Below are 27,343 nucleotides of genomic sequence, written 5' to 3'. Positions count from 1 at the left end.
TCTAGCAAGAAAAGATGAGCTAGGGGAGTCAAAGGAGCCTGATGTTATCTTGTTGCACCTAATTGCATAAAACTAGGATTTAGCCACATGAGTACCAACTTCAGAATTCCGTTTTGGTTTTTGTACCCCATTATGGTTTAATTGTTACTGTGAAATGGTCAAGGGCACTGCCAACAATTTTATACAAAGGCATCTATGGGTATACAGAAGGACTAGCCCTCTCACATTTGTCATTTGCTGATTAGAGATTTCATACTTTGGTAACAACTCACACTTTCATCATGGAATAACTTTTCTGTGTCTATGGGGTTAGGCTCAAGTTGGGAGGTTCTGTGGGGAGGCTTGAATTTTGGTGCCTAGAAACAGGTGGAGATTACCAAGGAATTATCTGGGTGAGGAGCCCTGAGAACTCCCGCACAACAGATGGAGCTGCTGGAGGAGGATGGGTGGGAGAAGGGGAGAAGCAAGGTCACAGGATAATAAGTGTCAGAAGCCAAGGAATCAGGAGAAAAGGCAAATTCGGAGATAGTACTGGAAACTAGAAGGCAAGGGAAGTGAGGCATTGTATGATGTGACAAATAAGAGTCAGTTTCTGTGTCTAACAATAGGTAACAATTATTGAAGCCTTACTATGTGCTAGTTATGCCAAACTCCTGTCCTGGGTTATCTCCTTTAATCCTCGAGCTCCCATATCAGTAGGACCTATTATCATCTCTCTTTTATAGATGGGAAAACGGAAACTTGGGGAGTCAGTAACTTACCGAAGTCACACAGCCACTAAGTGGTAGATCTGGGATTCAAAAGTAAAATATCTTACTGTGAGATATTATGCCATACTTTATCATTATACTCAGGAATTAGACCTATGTTCCAACCTGGCTCTGATACACACAAGCCCTGTGACCTGGGGCAAATTGTATTAACCTCCTTGAACCACAGATTTCCCCTCTGTGAAAATGGGCATTTAATAATACCTACTCCATAGTATTGTTATGGTTTGTTTTTTTGTGTTTTTTTTTGCGGTACATGGGCCTCTCACTGTTGTAGCCTCTCCCGTTGCGGAGCACAGGCTCCGGACGCGCAGGCTCAGCGGCCATGGCTCACGGGCCCAGCCGCTCCGCAGTATGTGGGATCTTCTCGGACCGGGGCACGAACCCGTGTCCCCTGCATGGCCAGGCGGACTCTCAACCACTGCGCCACCAGGGAAGCCCTTGTTATGGGTTTTTAGTTTATGAAGTGAGTGTGCAAAGAGACTTGAAGGCTATCTAGCATCTGGTAAGTGTCAATACATGTCAACAGTTATTTTTAAGTTAAATGATGAACATGGGTTTCCTGAGCAGTATTTTTCAAACTATAGGTCTTGCTCTATCAGTGGTCATAAAATCAAATCAGTGGTTCATGACCAGTGTTTCCTTTTAAATGAAAAGGGATAGAACAGGATGGAATGGAATAGAAAAAAGTCAGTGTTCATTATATATAGTAAAAGTAAGAATTGTTTCATGTTTTAACTTCCTTTTTTAAATTTTAATGTGTGTGTATGCACCTCATACTGGGTAAAAACGAAAAATGTGCTTCTTATTATTGATAACTGTCAAAATAAAGTATTTTTAAAATCCTTTAGAGTAGCAGTTCAGAGTGTGGTCCCAAGACCAGCAGCATCAATTTCACCTGGGAACTTGTTAGAAATGCAAATTACTGAGACCCACCTGGCCCCAGCCATTTGAGTCTTTAACAAGGCCTCCAGGTAATTAAGGACCATTACCTATTCAAAAATGGCACTTGGAAATCATGATAAAATTAGGTAAGGGTATATCTAAATGACTTGAGTGGTTAAAAGTACATGTTGTCTTACATTGACTAAAGATGTTAATTCTCCACAAAATGCTGTTTTGTGTCATGTGACTTTAGTTTTGTGTAGTCTTCTCTCCTATTTTTTCTATGCTGCCAGCTCGTGGTGCAGGTGCGTGAATCCCACAGAAGTCAATTACTTTATATCTAGAAGGACATTGAGTAGTTAGATCCTGTACTTTCTTCTAGAACTACAAGATAAAAGTTTAACATTCTTTGTGAGTAGCCCAGAGCCCTGAATATCTAAGTTGTGTTCAATTTGAAACATTTTAATGATAATAGTCCAGATGCCTGAACAGCTGTAAAACTGGGAATTAGGAACTCATAAAAACCTGCATTCAGTATTTTACTAATTGAGATATTTTGAAAAGCACATGCAGACAAGAGATTGGCAGTCTACTGATAGTTAATGCAACACTAATACTGATGGTAAACAACAAAAAAAAACATTTTGGGAAAAACAGAAGCCATAAATTTTTATACTGGGTTGTTTTTTCCCATTAGTGAAAACAATGAATGTTTTTAAGATATTTAGGAACTGTATGCCATTACTTTAAAGAGAGAGCAGGCAATATTGCATTGACTAGCCTTTGTTCATTATTGTTTTACTGTTGTATTTGGTTTTTGGTCGGAGGGTGTATTTAAGGCTTAAAACAATTCTGTTTGAAAATACAGCATCCAGATTCACTAGAAAAGACTTGAGGACTTTTCCATTTTTTTTTTAAAAGAGTATTACCTTGGATTTTTAAAAAAACAGCTTTTCAATAGGTACATATTAACTTTTCTAAAAGTAAGTTCTTAGTGGTGTGTGAAAATATTATTCAGGACAGAATTGTCAGAAAAAAAAGAGTTTCAGGCGTAAGAAAGTCAACCTTCTGGTTCACCACAGGTAAAATTTTATATATATATATTTTTTGCGGTACGCGGGCCTCTCACTGTTGTGGCCTCTCCCGTTGCGGAGCACAGGCTCCGGACGCGCAGTCTCAGCGGCCATGGCTCACGGGCCCAGCCGCTCTGCGGCATGTGGGATCTTCCCGGACCGGGGCACGAACCCGTGCTCTCAACCACTGTGCCACCAGGGAAGCCCAAAATTTTATATTTAAACAATGGCTGGAGAGATGTTTCGAAAGATCCTTCTTTACTTTGTAACCTATGGCTCGGGAAGAGTGGAAGGGAAAGGAAGTAGGAGGTGGGCTCTGATCCTGCTTCTGGTATTAGCATCTGTGAACTCAGGCAAATCATTTCGTTTTTCTGGACTTTAGTCTCCTTATCTATAAAATAAAGGTGCTCAAGTTAATACTTTCTAAGATTGTTCCAGCTTTGAAAAAGTCTCTGTGGCTAAATAGTAGTGTTCCTTTTGAACAATTTTGATAAGAGTGTGGCTATGTGTGTAATTGACAGGGCTCTGAAATTTGGATGTTTGACTTTATAGAGGAGTGAGGATCTGGAAGTCTGTAGATTGCATGCTAAAGTTTAGCCTGACCTTTCCTTGTGCCAATGGGCTAGTTTTCATCAGCTGTGGGTTTGGGGTCATGGGTGATGCCATTCACTAAGAGGCTTTTGAAAATGCATGAGGGTATTTTGGTCATAACAGTGATTGGGTGAAGCTACTGGCAGGCAGTCAGTGCCCAGGGGTCAAGAATGTCCTATGTCTTGCAATGTGTGTGACAGTCCCTCACTACAAAGAATTTTCTTTCCCCAAATGCCAAAAACATGTCCATTGCAAACCAGCAAATAAAGTTAAAACATTGAGTTTTAACGCCATATTTTATAAAGTCATCTGGGAAATGAAGTCATCATATACTTTCTGCTGTTTCAGTAACACAAATGCAAACACTATCTATTCTTAGATGACAACTGGTGTTTATGGTGCATGGGGGAGAACAGCCTCCAGCTCTCTGCACTGTATATTGACTATGCAGTAAGAAAAGCAGCAAAATCTCAGCTCTGTTAGTACAGGGTGCAAATATAACTTGAAGGCATACTAGGAATAGTCCCTTTGAGTATGAAATTACTAGTTTCCGCATGACAGCCGTATTTTTAATGAAATCACTTACTGAAGTTGCCATTCAATGGAACGAGACATTTCTTGTGTTCAAATAATGCCTTGATGAAGGCATTCGATACACAGATTTAATTCTCTATGATAAGAAATATCACTTGCTTAACAGCTTTATGCATGATGGTGAATGACATGAATACTTCCTGTTTCTCCTCTGGCCTCCTTCTGCACTGAGTTGGCCTTGTATATTCTGGGTCAGATTAAGGATAGAGCCCATTCAGCAAGAGTGCCTCATCCAGGGCCTTCTCAAGAACCCTGGTAATGTTTTCAAATTTGACATAAACTTTGCTTTGGAATCATTTAAATCACAGGATCATTTTCTTAAAATGCTTTTCTCTCTTCCATCTTCCTTCTTGTGTTTGTCAAGTCCTTGGTTTATTAATGTGTATATTTTTAAACTACTGCTTATATTCAGCTCTCAGATACTGTGAGGATAAAAGGTGTTGTATGGGTAAAACTGTTGTCTAGCAAATCAAAGCCAACTTGGTATTTTCCAGGAGTGAAAGGGAACCCCTGCTTCTCGCTTCTTTGGTGAGTTTGGGCCTTAATACCTCTGCAGGAGAAGGGGGAAAGGGAGGTGAAATTGAAATGTGTAACTTTTCCTATAAATTTGGTAAAAATTTAGATTTCAAGATAGGATTGAAATTACAGAATTAAAAAAAAAATTTCTTTTGGGTAGTCTTTCATGTTAATTATCTATACTGGGCCTCCACAATTAATGAATTATAAATTACACGCTACATTCCTCTTAGAATGAATTCATTGGACATTGGGACAAAAGCCCACTTAGAAAATAGCTATAACCATCTTATCGCAATCTTTTAATACGCAAAATGAGTCCAAATGATCTAGGTGATTTGCCCCAGAATACTGAGTCAAGAAAAGGCAAACTAGACTCTTGATTTTTTGTTTTTCTACCCCACTGTCCCATTTTTCAGAGGTCTTTCTCACTGTGAGTTCCCTGAGACAATTAAACACAAATGCTAGCCTATGGCATCCACTGCATATAATGAATTACCTCCTCTGCTGTGCAACTAGAAGGGTACTAGTTAAGTACCATCTGGCAAAACTGTGAAAAGAGTCACTCATGATTTTCTGTGTTCTATCGATTAGGTGAGGAATTATGGCTGAGAAAAGAGCAAGTGAATCTGTAACGTTTTAAAAAGCATTCTTACTGAGTCCAGAGTAACCCTAAAGGCAGCTGAAAAATTACCATATTAAAATCAAGGTGTAATAGATTCTGTTTTGGTAATACATTTTTAATCTAATTCCTTGTAATAGTATTAATGATTCTGAATCCATTTAATATGAATATTCTCAATACACTGTAGATTTTCATTCAGTTCAGTCTTCAAACCACACTATAATTGTACACTGTTCTCTTATTTTATGTTTTCATATTCCTGAAAAACAAAGAAACAAGCCTGATGGTATATTACCAGCTAAGAGATTTCATGCAGAAAACAAAAACAAAAATTAAAAAAAAAAAACAGGTTAATCTCCTTAAGCACTGCCTTGACAGGCCAAATAATCATTGAAGGTGAGTGAGAGAATGGAGGAGGGGCAAAAAGAGTCTTTGGCTAATGGTAACTGCTGTGTAACGCTGAGAAACAGGGAGAGTTCTTTTTGTGCAGTGCTTTTATTCTCTCTCTGTTTGCGGTCCCATCCTCTACTGTTTAATTTGTGGAACATTCCAGGGAGTATCCTTAGCTTCCCTGACATGAGGCTGGGACTGCAGCTTGAAGGCTCTGAGGGAGTCCTTTCGGAAACACGGGAGGACGAATAGAGCCTGTGCTATGCGGCACATAGCTCAGCTGGTTGAGAGGGACTCCTCCTCGGGAACAAGGTGAGACCTTTGTGCCACTGAGCTGTGGGATGCCAGATCACGTGGCTCCGGGCACCTTTGCAGGCCGTTCTGAAAAGTGTATGCTGCTATCTCAGAAAAGTGGGGTTACTTCAATGTCACAAAAGAGAAAATACTAAATGCTTAGTCTTCCTTCAGACGTTTGCAGGCAGCTCAATGGTGTCACTTTGGGACTCGGCTTCTAATATTTTTATTTTCAAGCAAGAATAGGATACTAGTAGCTTTATGAGGGTTAGTCCTTATTTGTTTAGCAAATCACACTGAGCAAATGCATAGCAATAATAATAGTGGCCTATATTTTTATTGCTGTTTTCTGTTTGTTTGAAGTAATAAACATTTTCTTAATGTCTTAGAAAGAGCCATTAAGGAAATAAAATTATATTGAACTGTTTTATGGAAATGCCAAGCAACTTGTGTATGATATCATTTATGAGCTTTATTATTAATGTGAAATGCTAAAATAACTCAGAAAGAATAATATGTAAAGGTCATATTACCATGAGCCTGGAGCGGGTGGAGGTGGAGGGGAGGGAGGTGGAGAGAAAGAGAGAGAGAGAGAGGGAGGGAGAGGGGAGAGAATTAATAAATACATGTGTGATGTTAAGGTGGAAAGTGCTGAAATTGCTGGTGATATTTCCTAGGACCGTGGGATGTGCTGAGTTACAGCTGGTGCTGCTGTTGGTAAATACTGTCAGGGAACAGATCCTGTGACTGCTTAAGAGATTTGAGATTGATTCCTGATACCAATGTTGAGCCATAAATTGTAACCAGAATAATTAGGACTGTGTTTACAGACTTGAGGGCAGGCAGCAAAGGCCTCTGGTAACTTGTTATTTCCAAAGGACCAGGTTAAACTTTTATCTTAAATCTGAGCTTTGATTTGAAACAAAGGTATTAGCTGACTTTTTCTTGAGTTGGTAGTTCCTTTACCTTGCAATTTCCTGTTATTCCATTGTTAAGTTCCCAGAGAATTCTCTCTAGAGTAAGTTCACACAGGAACCCATCTACCTGCCTGCTTTCTGAAATGCCCAATTTGGTGCTGTTATTGATTTTAATCAGAGGCAGAGAAGCACCTTTATTTTTTTGACAGCTAAGAACTGTAGTAAACAATTTAGCCATAGAATGTCTGTTTGGCAGCTTTTGGAAAGTTATTAACCTGGCAGCTCAGCTCTTATTAGACGAATGTATTGATGTACTTACCTCCAGAGGTCTATGAGGGTAGCAGTTTTCTTGTGGTAATAAGTGTTGTTAACTAGTATTTGATAGCTTATTTGAAAAAATTTTTCAGAAAAGAACTTGAATGGCATGATATCATAAAAGCCTTCATTATTATATAATTTATTACTGAATTTTTCCCCATAGAGACCATCTGATATGATATTGAGTCTCAGATTTTCTAATCTTTCTCTTTTTAGTCCAACACAAGTGCTTCTTTCTGCAGACTCCAATATCCCTTTTATTAATAGATCTGTTTAGTTTAACACTTTTCTGATATTTAAGCACGGGTGACTTTTTTCACTTGGTATAATAAATAGTATGTAAATAAGTGGTATTTATAAGGGTTAGTACAAAATTTGGTATTCTGGGTTGATCAATTATCTTATTATCTTCTTTATTCTCTTCAAAGTTATGACTAAATCTGGCATGATATTAAATGTCTTGCAATTTATCACCCCAAAATAATGCTTTCTTAGACTAATTTTAACTTGATAACTTTTTCATAATTAATGACCATTTCTGGATTGTAATTGTTTATTTTTTAGTTCATTGATGGCTAGTATAGTAATTTCTTCCATTTAAAGTGAGCCTTTAAGAAAATAGCGGTTTTGTTCTCTTTCATTTCTTCTGCTAATTTTTGTGTGTGACTTTACATATCAGACTCGGAAATTATGACTACGAAAGTAGGTAATGGAAACTAGTCTCTTCTGCTAATTGTCACTTACTGTTCTGTGACTTTTTCTCTTGTCCGTATTAAGTCAGCTAGGCTCTATTTCAGCTCAAGTGTTATCTAGAAATCACCAGGACTCCTGGAGTATGTTCACACCCACGTGGCTGTGTGAAAACCAGACTGAAGAGAGCGGTGATGCTGGGCAGAGGTCCAGAGAGGGGTTCAGAGTGAATTAGGTACTTATTGGGGTCTTGGAGCCAGTGTTTTTCATCTAGACTTTTGCCATGAATCTATACTTGCTTTCTCTTGGTTCAAGGAAGATACTGGCTAGAATACATTGTCAACCAGGAAACCCCAGACTTTGTCCTATGATAACTGCTTCAGTGCCTCTGGATGCCTGTGATGCCATCTCAGAAGAATTAACCTTAAGTTCTCTTAGACTTAACTTTAAGTTCTCATAGCAGCAGTTTCAGCTGCTTCATGTTATGAATTCTAATGGATTTGAAACTGTATTGAGCAGGTGGCAGCTATGAGTCAGCCACCACATCAATGCCCGGGTCACTTCCATTCTAATTCAGAGTGGCAGGCCTTTTCCTCTTTGAAGTTCAGTGTTTTGCTTCTATCCTTTCTCTAACCACTTTCTTTCTTTGCTCTTTCTTCCATTTTGATTCCCTTTAATTTGTTTCTTTCTTTGCTTTATCTCTTTATTACCCTAGAGCTCTGTCATATCAGTTTCCTATTTTCTTCCCATATTGCTTCTCATTATTATTGTTCATGGTATTTATCTGGCCCCCTATCTTCTTCAGTTACACATTTTTGGGGATGTACTGGATTGATCATTGTTTCTGTTCAATTTGAATGAGTCCACGCACTAAATATTCCACTTTGTCCCAAAATACTTGAACAAACTGTTGTATACGTATTATTATTAACTCCTCCTTTCTCTTCCCACACCAAGAAAGGTTTCATAGAAATGTAAAACCAGATAAGCAGCTGATGTGGCAAATATTACTTTGGTTCTTGGTTCAAAACACTCTGGATTTGAGAGTCAGTTCTGATATTCACTAGCAGTGGCAAGTCACTACAAATATTTTGTGAAACAGGATAATGGTCAAATGAAATAACGTAGCTGAAAGCAGTTCATGGTGCAAATGTTAGCTTTGACATAATTTCAGACATATAAAATTTTGCAAAAGTAGCACAACGAATGCCATTTATCACCTTTTTCTAGATATTAGCATCTTAAAAATATCAGAACCAGGAAATTAACTTTGACATAATACTATTAACTAACCTATAGATGTACCACTGTTTTGCACCACCAATGTCCTTTTTCTGGACCAGAATACAACAGGAATCACATATATATTTAGTTGTCATGTCTGTTAGTCTCCTCCAATTTGGGACAGTTCCTCAATCTTTCTTTACCCTACATGATCCTGACACTTTTGAAGAGTAGTGACCAGTTATTTTGGAGTCCCTCAACTTGGGTTTTCTGATGTTTTCTCATGATTAAATTCAGATTATGCATTTTTGACAAAAGTACCATAGAATGATGCTATGCCCTTCATATCAGGAAGCATGTGATGTCAAGATGTCTAATTACTAATGATGTTAACTTTGATTTCTCAATTGAGGTCTGCCAGGTTTTTCTGTTGTTAAGTTGCTAGTTTCCTTTTTTTGTAATTAGTAAGCATCTTGTGGGGAGATACCTTGAGACTATGTAAATGACCAGGTTTTCATCCTACTTTCAACCACAAATTTTAGCATTCATTGATGATTCCTTATTGAAACAATTGTCACTGTGGTATTTTCCAAATGGTGATTTTCTATTTTATCATTTCTTCTACACCTTATTCAATTAATATGGACTCCTGGGTATTTGTTTCAATCTATGAGTTTTAATCCATTACAACTTGTATTTATTTTGTTGCTCAAATTGTCCAGATTTGGCCATTTGGCCAATCTTCAAGTTGGCTCCTGTGTCCTTTCTTCATATTATCATCATTTTTAGAACACTTATTATTTTCTGCTACCACAAGATTCTCCAAGTTCATCTTATACTTTTTTCTGATCCAGCCCTTGGATCAGCCATTCAAGGAGCCCAGATTTCTCTTGTTGAAAAATGGTATTTAGAAATCAAGATCTAAGTGTTAGATGTGCTCATTGACAAAATAATGTATCTCCTTTCTCCTACAATATATTTACTTATTTCCTCAATCCATAAGTACACATAAAATACTTCAGAATTGCTAATCCATATCTCTGTGAGAAACATATTTTCTAACTAGAGTACAATATTTGTGTAAAACTGTATTTTCTTTAGCTTTAGAGTCAAAACACTATGACCTACAAGAAAAACTATGGAGATATTGTCTTGATTTGAATATTTGCATACTTAAGCAAGTGACCTATAGATCAATGTGCTTTTTTAATAAACTAATTTGATACCTGCTTTGTTACCAACATGAGAAGGAAGCTTCATAATTCTGATATGTTTTCAGGCTGTTGTGGAATTTGGATAAGCATGCTGCTTACAATTAGGAAAATGTAAAACCCCATGGAAGCTGCATCTTATTCTATTGGAATATTTTAATTAAATTTTAAAGCTTTTGCTAGAATTTGGTTAGGAACTAGTATAAACAATAGTTTATTTATAGTATTGTTTCAAGCCTTTTAAACTCTCACTCTCATTGTTCTGGTTCTTTCATTATGTTCTCAACTCCACATTCCCTGATTCTTTAAGTTTTCATGAAGAACTGACTCAGCCTCTGCTTGTAAAGGTGGAGATTATGTACAATTTTGTAACCTCACTCTCCATTTCTAACATCACTGAAAATATTATGTCTTTCCTAACCAAGTCTTCGTAAGAGATATTCAAAGAGACAAGGAGAACTTTTTCTTTCACACAGACCTTTTGTTACTATAGATATGTATCACAGCTTTCATTTGCTAGAAAAATAAGAAGGCAACGAAACAAAACCCTAGACAAACAAATTACAGAAGTCCAGGGCATTTGGTCATATGTTAGTTAGACAAACCTTAAATGGCTGTGGTACCACTGAATCCCAGTCAACACCTGCTCTTCAGGCTTCTCCCCCTCAGCCCCTAACCCTTTTAAAAAGCCCATTTAACTTTCGGTGGGATTTACAACACAAATAATATTCCTTTTCTAGTATTCATAGAAATGTTTGTTCCATTTTCTTGGAGGATGTGGCACATTTACATTTCCTCCATATGGAGTGGAACTTTCATCATCTGCACTTTAAATTCTCTCCTTTTTTTTGGAAACCGCATATTATAGCAGCTCACAGTACACAGGTTCTGGGTTGATTACTCAGGTGCTTACCATTACTCTACCACCTATGTGGTTCTTGGTCAAGGTACTTAATCTCTATTGGCTTTAGTTTCTTCTCTGAAATAAGAACAAAAAAGAGAGCTTTATGTGGTCGTCAAGTTTAAATGAGCTAAGAGATATACAGTGCTTAGAAGCATTCCTGGCACATAGCAAGCACTCAATAAATGTTATTGCTATTGTTATTATTTGTTTACCTTGCCTCTCTTTGGGTCTCATCATACCTGCATTTTCTAGAAGCGTAGATATGTGGGTATTTAAGACATATATTATGTACAATAAAGAGAAGAAATAGCTATTTTGCATTACAAAGAGTCAAGACTAGACATTACATGAGGATGAAGCAAAAGAGGAAATGACTATTAAAGAGTAAATGATAATACTCTATGTTTTTACCATCTTAATCTCTTTAATATCGATTAGTCTCTGACATATGAAATAAATTAACAGAAAACAGTCTGTCTTATTGAGTACAATAAGACAAAATTTCATGAAAAGATCCAAGATAAGGAGTGACCTAAGCCAAAAATAGACACTCCAACCTGACAAACGATTTTGTCTTTCTGAAAGATGAGACCTGCAAACTACAGAGTGTAGCAATCTCTTTTTCTGCTTTGTTTCTGTGTTTCAGTAAAAAGGGAAGGACACTAGAAGGGGTGGGGGGAAGGATAGGAAATGCTAAAAAGAGGAGACTAGCCCAAATCAAGTAACAGGTACAGAAAATATTTATTGTTATTAATCAAGAATTTATATGAGGGCAAAGTGATTTCTTTTAGGATATCTATTTTTAATAGTGTGTTGGAATTTAGTGCCCTATAACATAATATGTGTCGCAAGCATTTCTGACGCCTAGATAGAGGTATGATAGTGAGCCAGTGCTTGGGTTTCTTTCCTTAGCTGTAATTTATGAGTGTCGGCATTATGTCTCTCGGTTAGAGAAAGAAAATTTTACTCTGTCACTACTACCATTTATTGTATATATGTTTGCATCTCATTTTGATTATATAGCTTCCAAACCCTGGGGAATGAATGAAGTAGTTAGACTACTGTTATTCTTGGTGTGAGATTTTAATCTTTTATCTTAAATAGCACAGTGAACTCTTTCTTTTAGTGACTGCATTTCCCACCATTAGTCACACTTAGTGGTTACAAAGTTCTGTTTACTTTTATACAAATGCTGACATTCTTGTAACTTCTTGGCTTATGAAGGTGCATGTCTAGAGTTACTGGGGGGCTTCCCTGGTGGTGCAGTGGTTAAGAATCCGCCTGCCAATACAGGGGACACAGGTTAGAGCCCTGGTCCGGGAAGATCCCCCATGCAGCGGAACAACTAAGCCCGTGCGCCACAACTACTGAGCCTGCGCTCTAGAGCCTGAGAGCCACAACTACTGAAGCCCGCGTGCCTAGAGCCCGTGCTCTGCAACAAGAGAAGCCACCGCAATGAGAAGCCCACGCACCACAACAAAGAGTAGCTAGCCCTCGCTCGCCACAACTAGAGAAAGTCCATGCTCAGCAACGAAGATGCAACGCAGCCAAAAATAAAATAAATAAATAAAATAATTAATTAAAAAATATTAGAGTTGCTGGGAACCATGTAAAGGAAGGTGTTTATTTACTGAGCTTTAGTAAGAGAGTCATTGATATGCTATTGTCATCCTTTGCAGAGATCTAGGAAAGCTTTCGGTTGCATGTGCCTTTCTGGTTTAGCAGTTGTAAAACAGTAACAGCTTGAGAGTATCACCATGTGGCAGGGCCAACAGCAGCAGAAGTAGGTTCATTACAGTCACTGTTGATTTAAACATGGGAATCCTTGGTATGGTGGGAATGTTTATTTGTTTACTTTTCATAACCTAAAGTAAAGAACTCCTTCCTTGAAGAAGTCTATTTCCCCTCTGGCTTTTGAGAAAATTATAATCTTTTGCATGATTTACTGATCACCTTTTGATCACAAGTGTATGTCATGTCATTTTGGACATGTTTGAATCACAAGGATAAAGTTCAACAACCTATTAATAAAAATGGCCATGCAACAATGTGAAGACAAACATCCTTAAGCTCCAGGTTATATTTAGTTGTAATGATAAAAAAGCACAGCCTCAGGTGCTCCATGGTTTATAATTTGTGTCATATTTTCATGAGAGTTTTGCAGATTCCTAGCTATAAACATTAGCTTCCATAGTTTGGTTATAAGTTGAAAACCTTTTGGGAAATTGATACTACCCAAATGTTTTTGGTGAAAGTCTATCCTTCCTGAGAAGATCCTACCAAAAGAATATTGAGGGAGGAGTATGAACTTTATGGATAAAGAAAGAAGGAAGGAATTCTCTGAAGTTTACAAGTGGACAAGGAAGGAAAGAAGTCATTTCAGGCAGAGGGAAATCCATGTACAAAGAAACAATATTGTGATGAGAATATTAGGAGATGTTTGGTAAATGTCCATTTTAGGATGAATTTGGACACTACTGATAAAGAGGAAGGAATGGAGTCAAGAATTATGAAAAGGTTAGGGCTTCCCTGGTGGCACAGTGGTTGAGAGTCCGCCTGCCGATGCAGGGGACACGGGTTCGTGCCCCGGTCTGGGAAAATCCCGCATGCCACGGAGCGGCTGGGTGCGTGAGCCACGGCCTTTGAGCCTGCGCGTCCGGAGCCTGTGCTCCTCAACGGGAGAGGCCACAACAGTGAGAGGCCTGTGTAGCGCAAAAAAAAAAAAAAGAATTATGAAAAGGTTAAAATGACTAAACTTAGTGACTAATTAACTGAAGGAGGTTAGCAAGAAGTGGGTTGGAAAGACCCAAACCAACTGAACATATTAGTCACAGATATTAGTAACTAAGTCTCACTTTGCCCCATCCATTTCTGAATAGCTCAATCAGGGCATTAAATCATGTGCTTTTGTGAAGCCTAAAAATATGGTTTCATGTCTCAGCTCTGTCAGTCATATGTGCAACTTTGGGAAAATAACTTCTACTTATGTTAAATTCTGGAGAAGAATACTTCTTAGAGATTTTACAAAGACTAATTGGAGGAGAGAAGTCACTTAGTAATGACTATATAAATGCAAAATGTATTGTTATCCTGTTGCCCACTGCTACTGATCGTCAGTATGTTTGGAAAATCAGTTCCTCTACACTAAATTAAGAAACGCGACACTGTATTCCTAACTTTTCACTTGTACTGTTGTAGCAGTCTCCAGACACACCAGTTTTGCTACACACTTGGGTCTCCCTAGCATTTGGTTCCCTTCTCCACCTTTTAAATTTCTAATCTAAATAAAACAAGAGGTAGTTATGGTTGAGTTCCTTTTTCTTTTAAGTCGGTTAATGAAAAGTGTGCAGTCCTTTCATCCAAGTCAAATGCACAAACTATGAGGCAGGCTAGTAGTTTATTTTCTTTTCTTTGGTGACAGGAACAAGGAGATTTTTGTGAGGAAACTAAATACTTGTTGCAAAGAATCAGTGTTAATGTGTCAAAGGTGACTAACATCTTAAATCTCATCCAGACACCTACTCCAGGGGAACTGAGGACACAGTAAAATAATGGCCATCTTTGACACCTGGCTTGGCTCTCAGTACCAAATTTTGACGTGACTTGTACCCTAGTGAGCTGGGCAGGCCTCACTCAAGTTTTGCAGAAACAACCTTGCTTCTTAACCCAACACTAGACAGAAAGCAGCCCAAATGACTTGTGTTTTGTTTTTCTTAATACCTGTTTACTTGGATATTGTAAAATTTTCAGTTTTATTAATGGGAAAAGGGAGAGAGCCCTCAAACAGAGTGATTCTCGTTCTGCCTCATTTCTGGACAGAACGTCTTGCTGAACTGCCTTTCGAAGGTGAGAACCCCTCCCCAAAGTGGGGAAATCCACAGGCCTGATATGCTATCCTGGGCACAAGAGAGTGAAAAGAGCAAAAGAGTCTTTCTCTTCCAAAACCTAGAGAAGAATTAAAATCTTTGGAAAAAGACCCTGAAATCTACATTCTAACAAATTCCTCAAGTGAGTCTACTGTACACCAAAGTTGAATATTTACTAAAAATTCTTCCCCCTACTATGGTCCTTCTATAAAAACCAAAATGCAGCTATGTATAAATAATAAGCACTTATTCACATTTCTAAGAAAGTGAAAGCTATCTCTAAGAGCAAAAGGACAAATCATTAAGAAGTAATTCTTTTCAAATATTGTGATACATTTATTTTTTCTTTTATTTGCTTCAGGCAACTTAGAATTTAACTAGATTAACTAGTGTCATTCATGTGGTCAGAGTAGAAACCTTGCAGTTAAGTTCCTCACGCTTATTCCACCGCTTATTCTTATTTATAATCACCCTTTTATTGTTTGTTTAACTGTTCTTAGTATAGTGTTATTACTTAGTAGATCTTGCTCAGAATGACTTCTAAGTTAAATCAGATCTATTGTTTTAGAGTTAGAATACATACCAACACCAATATTTGGAAGAATATATCAACATATATGTTGGTAAGGGCAGCATTGTTAAAATGAATCAGTAGCCTTCTAAGTTGACTAGACTAAAAAAGCCATCAAGACAGGATGCAAATTAAATGTTCAGTGTATCTATTAGGTTTTCAAGCCTATAGCCTTGTAGTCAAGGTTATATTTGAATTTAATATTAATGAAATGCTCTGCTTTAGAATCATTCAGAAGATAGCAGATACTCTCATTAACATGTACCCACATGGCCTTAAGTGGGAGTGAAGCACTTGTAAGACTAGAAAGCCTTTATCACTCTTTCACTCCCTCTTTTCTTCTTGTCTGTCATGATGACTCAAGGTCTACATATTTGAAGCCATTAAAACATTAAGGAGCATTCTAAAGGGGTCCAACTAAAGAGAGTTCTCACCTAGTTCCCACCCAGGAATGGCCTTTTCATTCATTGCATTAGCTACTAAGACTGTCTCCCATTATCATCTCTTAGAGGAGGACTCCATTCAATAAAAAAGGACAAACCAAAATAAAATAAAGAAATATATGGCTTAAATATTATTGCTGAAGAAGCAATGTGAATAGAAATTGATCTAGGTCTGTGCTGTTCCATATGGTAGTTACAGCTCTTGAGCATTTATAATGGGTCTAGTACTACTGAGGAACTGAGTTTTTAATTTGCTTCTAATTTTATTTAATTTTTATTAACATGTTTAAATTTAAAAAGTTAAGTATTTTTGAATCATTGAAAAAATTAAGTATTTTTTGGAATAACTTGGTTCTGGGAATCTATTTTTTAAATTGTAAGTTTTATGAAACCTAATACCAATCAAGTATTTCTGATAACAATTTAGCCTCCAAATTAGGATTGCTATAAGTAAAAATACAGAGTGGATTTCTAGGACCTAGTAAAAAGAAAATAAAATATAATTTTTAAAATATTGTTTATATGTTGAAATGATAAATTTTTGGCTATGTTAGGTTAAAATACTTTTTTTAATGTAGATAGTATAAAATTTTATATGTGGTTTCCATTATATTTCTGTGAGACAACATTGATACAGATATTTATGACAACCCCGAAAGTCCATAGTATTGGGTACTGAGAACTCCAGTGTTCCATGGCATTTATTTTAATCCCATAGCTCAAGTATATTATTGGGTTATGACAATAAATTCTTTTATGACATTAGAAAGTAATTTGACTACTTTGTGACTCAGAATACAGATTATTGACAAAATGGTGTTAATGCCAACCTAATATATAGGTATCAACTCACTAAAACAACTAGCAATATTTAAAGGGAGGACTGAATAAATGTTTACCAAAATCATTTTATTTCATTTTTCCTTCTCACAACTTTCAAAGAAATTTATCTTAGTCAAAATTAGCTAAGCAAAATACATTGTTCCAAATATATTACATTATGCATAAATCAAACAAATATTTATGAATAATCAACTCAGATATAGAATGCTCATGGCCTCAGAATGAAATACATAAGCCTGTAAGACTTTTTCCTTGCCCATGTGGAACTTAGAAATCTGGTAAGCTAAGTAAGAAGCATATTTTTAAAATTGGTAATATAAAGTGACATATATAATAAAGGACTAAATTTGGTAGATTCTAATTGTTTGGGAATTTAGGGGACCACCAAACAAATGTGAACTGAGGTTGTGTAAAAGCTATATGGTAAAGGTGGGACTTGAGCTTGGATAGTCAGATTTGCATGGTCTGGGGGAAGGAGCTCTCGAAGATCTGTACATTGACACATTGAGCTTTCTTTTGGATCATTGATCACTTTTCTAAAACTGTTTATTTGCCTTTTTACTCACTAAGATGTGATCTCCTTGAGGATAGCGATTCCATTTATTTCACCTTCCCCATCCCAAAGCCTTTGGTTCCTGGCACATAGGGGGTATTCAGTTATATTTATGAAGGATATCAATAGCTGAATGAATAAATGAGAGCATTTTCCTTCAGAAGAAAGAAAATAACCAAAGAAACAGTAAGGGGAATGAGCATTACGAGATTTTGGTAGCAACAGACATTTTATGGTTCCATTTTCTCACCTAAAGAAGTAAAAATAGCTCCTGTTTCCCAGGGTTGTTAGAGATGTTCACATAGTAAGTGAAAGTACTTGATAAACCATAACGTACTATACAAATCCAAGATTTCACTAGTACTCAGCTTGGGGCATGTTCTTATTCATCTTTGAAGTTATATCATTGCACAGAAATATTCAATAAACCATTGTTTAATAAATGAATCAAAGAATGAATGGGAGGTCCCTACCCTTGCCACCTTCTGTATTTCTATTTTCCATCTACCTGAAAATGCAGATAGCCACTCTAATTAGAAAAGTGTCCAAATTCTGATTAAACTTTGAGGAGAAGCTTGAAGTCTTTGCTGATGAAGAAAATTGATGTGTATAAGTCCATGAATCTTTTAACGTTTTCACATCTCTTTTGCCTTTTCAGCACTATTAATTTGTGGTTTTTTGCTATTCTTAGGTAATGGGCATTGATTCAGATTTTTGAAGTTTTTAGATATATGGCCTGAGGATTGAGTTTTTCCATTGTATAGAAAGCATATCTCGATTAAAATATACCTTCACATTGCTCATGCGAGTCCTCATATGTAAAGCAGTTGGGGAAGGCATAAAAATATTTTCCAGAATCCTGAATCAAATATACCCAAAGATAATAATTTGGAGGTGATAAGGGTAAGATCATTATTAAGGAAAATAGTGCATTAAAAATGCTAACTTTAAAGAAATGGGCAATACCATCTTCAGAGAAAGACATGCAGAATTGAGTGGTTTATTTTGAAGGTTACAGGAGTGATCTTCCAAAATGACAGAAAATTTTGTCACCACCAGCCAAAGAGAAACACAATGCAGATCGTAAAGATAAAACCCCAGCACCCTGTCTCCAAGCTCTGATAATTCATCTTGTGTAATATTCTTTCCTTCCATTCCCAATGCTGTCACCCTTCCCTTTGATGCCTGGGTTACTGCTGTTTTGTGCAACAGTTTAACCTATTTATCTTTGGCCTTTGTTACAATTAAATCCATCTTTGTTGCCAGTTCAGTCTTCATGTCTCTCCTCTGTCCAAGAATCTACACTGGCCTCCTCTTGCTGGGATGTTCCAGTCCTCACTGACCCAGTCAACCTTATTTCTCTGTCTGTTCTTCCCCACAGGGTGGTCTTTTCAACTCCAGTCTTCTCCTGTGAAACCTCCCTCCAGTCTGTCCCGGCACTGAGTGATCACTCCATTGTCTGAAATTTTAAGGAACTCTAGCTATACAATTGATTTTATCATTTATAAAATTCGACTTTCTGGTATTATTGTTCTTCTGTATGTCCTAACTGGAAGTCTTAATTGAATTTTTAAAAAGGTGCAAGAAAAATGTCTAGATTATAAAAAGTCACACAAACACGTTTAAAAATATACAATGTGGGCTTCCCTGGTGGCGCAGTGGTTGAGAGTCCGCCTGCCGATGCAGGGGACACGGGTTTGTGCCCCGGTCCAGGAAGATCCCACATGCCGCGGAGCGGCTAGGCCCGTGAGCCATGGCCGCTGGACCTGCGCATCTGGAGCCTGTGCTCTGCAATGGGAGAGGCCACAGCAGTGAGAGACCCGCGTACCGCAGAAAAAAAAAAAAAAAAAAAAATATATATATATACAATGTATGTTATGAAAAGAGGACAAAATCATGAATATATTAAATAGAGACACACGTTTTAGCACAGAAAAGTGAAGCAGTACCTGCAGAATACTTTCTCTTTGAGGAACTCTTTCTTTATCCATGTGTTTTGAAATGCTCATCTCCTCTAATCTGGTAGCATGTTCTTAAAGCATAATAAAAAGCTAGTTTGGAATCTGCAACTATAATGCTGCTGACTTGCTTTTTGCTTTTTCATGATACTTTTTCAGGTTTGATTATATTAAAAGGTGATTTTTTTACTTTGAACCCTGAGGATTTTCATAAGATTTTAAATTATATATTTATAATATATAAGAAATATATTAATTATTATATATTTTTGTAAATTAAATATAATACATTAGAAATGCTACTTTTGTATTATGAGCTGCTATAATGGTACCTTTTACTGGCACAGTTTACTGATAAAGCCTCAATAAATATATTCTAACAGCACAAAGATAGAATGATGACAAGCTGTGGCTCCATATTTACGGCCCTTGATCTTGACTATACAGAAATATTTTTCAAAGATCAAACCACAGCACACTGGCTCTTGGCACTAGAAAACTTGGGCTTTGATGGTGATCAAGTATTACATGTGATGTGGCGGCTCTTAAAAGGGCCTCTTCAAAGTAAAGTGATAGGAATGTACACTGCTCTTTTGTTTCAGAGAAAAGACTTTGCCAAAATATTTTTTAAAAATGACACTTTACAAGAATATTTTCCTCCTTTGGGTTTGTGAGTGGATACTTATCATCATGAGAAAGTGCCATGGAATGTGTCTATTTCTTTCTGTTTAAGCTAGCACTAGGACCCTGAAGAAAATGTCTGCCATGCATATCAGTGAACAAAGAGGAGAGCTCAGACCTTCACAGTATTCAGCTCTTTTACCTTCCTCCACTGTCCTTCCCACCCACCTCTTCTCTCTCTCTTTCTCCCCGGCTCGTTCCTAGGTTCCTACATCATGCTTCCCCTACTATCTTCAGGCTTATTTTTGTTCCTCTGCTCAGCTCCCCCTGCTTTTCTCTTATGTCCACTTCTTTCTCTATCATGCCCATGACAGTATATCTTCACTATATCCTTCTTCTCTATCCTTTCAGGCTTTATTCTCGCTATCCTTTCTTTCTCAAGGAAAATCCATGTCTTTTCTCCAGAAGAGTGTTGGCTGCCTAAAATCTGTGTATTGTATAAACTTGTCTTGACCTAGTATAAGTCTGTTTCTTCTAGATGAGTTCTTAGAGTGTGTTACTTCAAATAAAAGTCTAACAGCCACCCACAAAATACAAAGAATCCTATTTGAGGATGAAAATTGCTTCACGCTAGATGTTGGCCATTCCAGTAATTTAAAAGGGTAGAGTGAAGCTATTTTGTAAAATATTTAAAAATAACTACAAAAAGTATTTTTACCACAGCTGATGCAGAGAATAGGAATTCTGATTAAAAGAAAGGTCTGTGTGGTGGGTTTTCATGTAATAAGAATTTAATAAAACTGAAAAATTATATCTATTTTACATGTAATTCAACGTTTCTTTTATCATCCTGGAAAGACTTCAAGCTGACGTGGTAATAAAACATGGCATTCTTAAGGCTTTAGAGTTACAAATACAAACTCAAAATATACTATATATAATAATAGATATCATAGGAGGTATTTTTAAAAAAATTTATTGGAGTATAGTTGAGATACAATGTTATGTTAGTTTCAGGTATACAGCAAAGTGAAACGGTTATACATATACATATACATATATCCATTCTTTTTCAGATTCTTTTCCACATAGGTTATTATAAAGTATTAGGTAGAGTTCCTGTGCTATACAGTAGGTTCTTATTAGTTATCTATTTCATATATAGTATAGTAGTGTGTATATGTTCATCTCAATCTCCTAATTTATCACTTCCCCCCATGTTTCACCTTTGGGAACCATAAGTTTGATATCATAAAGAGGATGTGGTACATATATACAATGGAATATTACTCAGCCATAAAAAAGATCGAAAGAATGCCATTCACAGCAACATGGATGGACCTAGAGATTATCATACTAAGTGAAGTAAGTCAGACAGAGAAAGACAAATATATATCACTTATATGTGGAATCTAATAAACAATGATACAAATGAACTTATACAAAACAGAAACAGACTCACAGGTCATAGGTTTTTAGGCCTGCTGAAACAAAGCAATGTTACAACAGTACAAAGTACTGTTTTAAAGTGGGTAGTTTATTATTATTTTTTAAAATCTTTATTGGAGTATAATTGCTTTACAGTGGTGTGTTAGTTTGTGCTATATAATAAATTGAATCAGCTATACATATACATGTATAACTTTATAAGAAGTCATAAAGTCATATGACTTCTTATAAAGTCATATTGGGTCAGGGGCCACACTACTGCAGCATGACTTCATTGTAACTGATTATAGCATAACAACCGTATTTCCAAATGAAGTCATATTCTGAGGTAGTGGGAGTTAGGACATCAATATGTCTTTTTTGGGGGAACACAATTTAATCCATATCAAGAAGTCGGGGTTTGAGTCTCATTCTTCCACCAATTAACCATGTGATCTTTGGCAAATAACTTAGCTTCACTGAGCCTCAACTGTAACATATATATAATTATTGTACCTACCACATAGTGCTGTACAAATTAAATGAGATAATGCTAGGCAAAATATCTGGCACATACTAGGTATTGGGCTGGCCAAAATGTTCATTCAGATTTTTCTGTAAGATGACTCTAGTAGCACTTAGATGTCTTTTTTTGTTTAGTTATTTATTTTTATTTTTATTTTTTTAAACATCTTTATTGGAGTATAATTGCTTTACAATGGTGTGTTAGTTTCTACTTTATAACAAAGTGAATCAGCTATACATATACATATATCCCCATATCTCCTCCCTCTGGCATCTCCCTCCCACCCTCCCTATTCCACCCCTCTAGGTGGTCACAAAGCACCGAGCTGATCTCCCTGTGCTATGCGGCTGCTTCCCACTAGCTATCTGTTTTACATTTGGTAGTGTATATATGTCAGTGCTACTCTCTCACTTCGTCCCAGCTTACCCTTCCCCCTCCCTGTGTCCTCAAGTCCATTCTCTACATCTGTGTCTTTACTCCTGTCCTACCTCTAGGTTCTTCAGAACAACTTTTGTTTTTTTAGATTCCATATATATGTGTTAGCGTATGGTATTTGTTTTTCTCTTTCTGACTTACTTCACTCTGTATGACAGTCTCCAGGTCCATCCACCTCACTACAAATAACTCAATTTCACTTCTTTTTATGGGTGAGTAATATTCCACTGTATATATGTGCCACATCTTCTTTATCCATTCATCTGTTGATGGACACTTAGGTTGCTTCCATGTCCTGGCTATTGTAAATAGTGCTGCAATGAACATTGTGGTACGTGATTCTTTTTGAATTATGGTTTCCTCAGGGTATGCCCAGTAGTGGGATTGCTGGGTTATATGGTAGTTCTATTTTTAGTTTTTTAAGGAACCTCCATACTGTTCTCCATAATGGCTGTATCAATTTACATTCCCACCAACAGTGCAAGAGGGTTCCCTTTTCTCCACACCCTCTCCAGCATTTATTGTTTGTAGATTTTCTGATGATGGCCATTCTGACTGGTGTGAGGTGATACCTCATTTTAGTTTTGATTTACATTTCTCTAATGATTAGTGATATTGTGCAACCTTTCATGTGTGTGTTGGCAGTCTGTGTATCTTCTTTGGAGAAATATCTATTTAGGTCTTCTGCCCATTTTTGGATTGGGCTGTTTGTTTTTTCATATTGAGCTGCATAAGCAGCTTGTAAATTTTGGAGATTAATCCTTTGTCAGTTGCTTCATTTGCAAATATTTTCTCCTGTTCTGAGGGTTGTCATTTCATCTTGTTTATGGTTTCCTTTGCTGTGTAAAAGATTTTAAGTTGCATTAGGTCCCATTTGTTTATTTTTGTTTTTATTTCCATTTCTCTAGGAGGTGGGTCAGAAAAGATCTTGCTGTAATTTATGTCATAGATGTTCTGCCTATGTTTTCCTCTAAGAGTTTTATAGTGTCTGGCCTTACATTTTGGTCTTTAATCCATTTTGAATTTATTTTTGTGTATGGTGTTAGGAACAGTTCTAATTTCATTCTTTTCCATGTAGCTGTCCAGTTTTCCCAGCACCACTTATTGAAGAGGCTGTCTTTTCTCCATTATATTATTCTTGCCTCCTCTATCAAAGATAAGGTGATTATATGTGCATGGGTTTATCTCTGGGCTTTTTATCTTGTTTCATTGATTTATATTTCTGTTTTTGTGCCAGTACCATTGTGTCTTGATTACTGTGGCTTTGTAGTATACTCTGAAGTCAGGGATCCTGATTCCTCCAGCTCTGTTTTGCTTTCTCAAGATTGCTTTGGCTATTTGGGGTCTTTGGTGTTTCCATACAAATTGTGAATTTTTTTGTTCTACTTCTGTGAAAAATGCCGTTGACAGTTTAATAGGGATTGCATTGAATCTGTATATTGCTTTGGGTAGTATAGTTATTTTCACAATGTTGATTCTTCCAATCCAAGAACATGGTATATCTCTCCATCTGCTTGTGTCATCTTTCATTTTGTTCATCAGTATCTTCTAGTTTTCTGCATACAGGTTTTTCTCTCCTTAGGTAGGTTTATTCCTAGGTATTTATTCTTTTTGTTGCAGTGGTAAATGGGAGTGTTTCCTTAATTTGTCTTTCTGACTTCCCATTGTTAGTGTATAGGAATGCAAGAGATTTCTGTGCATTAATTTTGTATCCTGCTACTTTACCAAATTCATTGATTAGCTCTAATAGTTTTCTTGTAGCATCTTTATGATTCTGTATGTATAGTATCATGTCATCTCCAAACAGTGACAGCTTTACATCTTTTCCGATTTGGGTTTCTTTTATTTCTTTTTCTTCTCTGATTGCTGTGGCTAAAACTTCCAAAACTATGTTGAATAACAGTTGTGGGAGTGGACAACCTTGTCTTGTTCCTGATCTTCGAGGAAATGAGTTCAGTTTTTCACCATTGAGAATGATGTTGGCTGTGGGTTTGTCATATGTGGCCTTTATTATGTTGAGGTAAGTTCCCTCTATGCCTACTCTCTGGAGCGTTTTTATCATAAATGGGTGTTGAATTTTGTTGAAAGTTTGTTCTGCATGTAGTGAAATTATCATATGGTTTTTATCCTTCAGTTTGTTAATATGGTGTATCACATTGATTGATTTGCATATATTGAAGAATCCTTGCATTTCAGGGGTAAACCCCACTTGACCATGGTTTATGATCCTTTTAATGTGCTATTGGATTCTGTTTGCTAGTATTTTGTTGAGGATTTTTGCATGTATGTTCATCAGTGATATTGTCCTGTAGTTTTTTTGTGACATCTTTGTCTGATTTTGGTATCAGGGTGAAGGTGACTTTGTAGAATGAGTCTGGGAGTGTTCTTCCGTCTGCTATATTTTGGAAGAGTTTGAGAAGGATAAGTGTTAGCTCTTCTCTAAATGTTTGATAGAATTCGCCTGTGAAACCACCTGTTCCTGAGCTTTTGTTTGTTGGAAGATTTTTAATCACAGTTTCAATTTCAGTGCTTGTGATTGGTCTGTTTATGTTTTCTGTTACTTCCTGGTTCAGTCTTGGAAGGTTGTGCTTTTCTAAGAATTTGTCCATTTCTTCCAGGTTGTCCATTTTATTGACATGGGATCTCATGATCGTATTTCTTCAGTGTCATTTGTTACTTCTCCATTTTCATTTCTAATTCTTTTGATTTGAATCTTCTCCCTTTTTTCTTTGATGAGTCTGGCTAATGGTTTATCAATTTTGTTTATCTTCTCAAAGAACCAGCTTTCAGTTTTATTGATCTTTGCTGTTGTTTCCTTCATTATCTCTCATTTATTTCTGATCTGATCTTTACGATTACTTTCCTTCTGCTAACTCTGGGGTTTTTTTGTTCTTCTTTCTCTAATTGCTTTAGGTGTATGGTTAGGTTGTTTATTTGAGATGTTTCTTGTTTCTTGAGGTAGGATTGTATTGTTATAAACTTCCCTCTTAGGACTGCTTTTGCTGCATCCCATAGGTTTTCAGTCATTGAGTTTTCATTCTCATTTGTTTCTAGGCATTTTTGACTTCCTGTTTGATTTCTTCAGTGATCTCTTGGTTATTTAGTAGCGTATTGTTTAGCCTCCATGTGTTTTTTATATTTTGTTTTTCTTCCTGTAATTGGTATCTAGTCTCATAGTGTTGTGGTTGGAAGAGACTTGATACAACTTCAATTTTCTTAAATTTACCAAGGCTTGATTTGTGACCCAAGATCTGATCTATCCTAGAGAATGTTCCATAAGCACTTGAGAAGAAAGTGTATTCTGTTGTTTTGGATGAATGTCCTATAAATATCAATTAAGTCCATCTTGTTTAATGTATCATTTAAAGCTGTGTTTCCTTATTTATTTTCATTTTTGATGATCTGTCCATTGGAGAAAGTGGGGTGCTGAAGTCCCCTAGTATGATTGTGTTACTGTCGATTTCCCCTTTTATGGCTGTTAGCATTTGCCTTATGTATTGAGGTGCTCCTGTGTTGGGTGCATAAATGTTTACAATTGTTATATCTTCCTCTGTAATGATCCCTTGATAATTATGTAGTGTACTTCTTTGTCTCTTCTAATAGTCTTTAAAGTCTATTTTGTCTGACATGAGAATTGCTACTCCAGCCTTCTTTTAATTTCCATTTGCATGGAATATCTTTTTCCATCCCCTCACTTTCAGTCTGTATGTATCCCTAGGTCTAAAGTGCATCTCTTGTAGACAGCATATATATGGGTTTTGTTTTTGTATCCATTCAGTGAGCCTGTGTCTTTTGGTTAGAGCATTTAATCCATTCACATTTAAGGTAATTATTGATACGTATGTTCTTATTACCATTTTTCTTAACTGTTTTGGGTTTGCTTTTGTAAGTCCTTTTCTTTCTTGTGTTTCGCACTTAGAGAAGTTCCTTTAGCATTTGTTGTAGAGCTGGTTTGGTGGTGCTGAATTCTCTTAGCTTTTGCTTGTCTGTAAAACTTTTGATTTCTCATTGTATCTGAATGAGATCCTTGCTGAGTAGGGTAATCTTGATTGTAGGTTTTTCCCTTTCATCACTTTAACCATGTCCTGCTACTCGCTTCTGGCTTGCAGAGTTTCTGCCGAAAGATCAGCTGTTAACCTTATGGGGATTCCCTTGTATGTTATTTGTTGCTTTTCCCTTGCTGCTTTTTTTTTTTTTTTTTTTTTGCGGTACGCGGACCTCTCACTGTTGTGGCCTCTCCCATTGCGGATCACAGGCTCCAGACGCACAGGCCCAGCGGCCATGGCTCATGGGCCTAGCCGCTCCGCGGCATGTGGGATCTTCCTGGACCGGGCCACGAACCCGTGTCCCCTGCATCAGCAGGTGGACTCTCAATCACTGCGCCACCAGAGAAGCCCTCCCTTGCTGCTTTTAATATGTTTTCTTTGTATTTAATTTGTTATAGTTTGATTAATATGTGTCTTGACGTGTTTCTCCTTGGATTTAACCTGTATGCGACTCTCTGCACGTCCTGGACTTGATTATTTCCTTTCCCATATTAGGGAAGTTTTCAACTATAATCTTTTCAAATATTTTCTCAGACCCTTTCTTTTTCTCTTCTTCTTGTGGGACCCCTAGAGTTTGAATGTTGGTGTATTTAATGTTATCCCAGAGGTCTCTGAGACTGTCCTCAATTCTTTTCATTCTTTTTTCTTTATTCTGCTCTGCAGTAGTCATTTCCATTATTTTATCTTCCAGGTCACTTATCCATTCTTCTGCCTCTGTTATTCTGCTATTGATTTCTTCTAGAGAATTTTTAATTTCATTTATTGTGTTGTTCATCACTGTTTGCTCTTTAGTTTTTCTAAGTCCTTGTTAAACATTTCTTATATTTTCTCCATTCTATTTCCAAGATTTTGGATCATCTTTACTATCACTACTCTGAATTATTTTCCAGATAGACTGCCTATTTCCTCTTCATTTGGTTAATCTGGTGGGTTTTTACCTGCTTCTTCATCTGCTGCATATTTCTCTGTCTTCTCATTTTGTTTAACTTTCTGTGTTTGGGGTCTGCTTTTCTCAGGCTGTGGGTTCGTAGTTCCCATTGATTTTGGTGTC

General features: G+C 36.8%; 1 protein-coding gene across 3 annotated transcripts in view; it reads left to right on the top strand.

The window, feature by feature from the left end:
• The window catches only part of ARHGAP24 (Rho GTPase activating protein 24), a 518,868-nt gene that overhangs the window by 8,396 nt on the left and 483,129 nt on the right, over positions 1 to 27,343 (top strand). Inside the window, exon 1 of one of the 3 annotated variants that reach the window (XM_029234801.1) lies at positions 5,741 to 5,756. The exons of 1 other annotated variant lie outside the window; for it this stretch is intronic. The gene's annotated coding sequence lies outside the window, so the exon portion shown is untranslated. Of the gene's footprint in view, positions 1 to 5,740; positions 5,757 to 6,435; positions 6,456 to 27,343 lie in introns of those variants that run through there. One more of the 3 variants, XM_029234799.1, reaches the window with a different exon arrangement.

Source organism: Monodon monoceros, unplaced genomic scaffold (assembly GCF_005190385.1).
Source record: "Monodon monoceros isolate NGI ecotype Baffin Bay Population unplaced genomic scaffold, NGI_Narwhal_1 Super_Scaffold_20, whole genome shotgun sequence".
Taxonomy (NCBI): Eukaryota; Metazoa; Chordata; class Mammalia; order Artiodactyla; family Monodontidae; genus Monodon; species Monodon monoceros.
The sequence above is the reverse complement of the archived record's forward strand: the minus strand, read 5'-3'. Positions and strand labels throughout refer to the sequence as shown.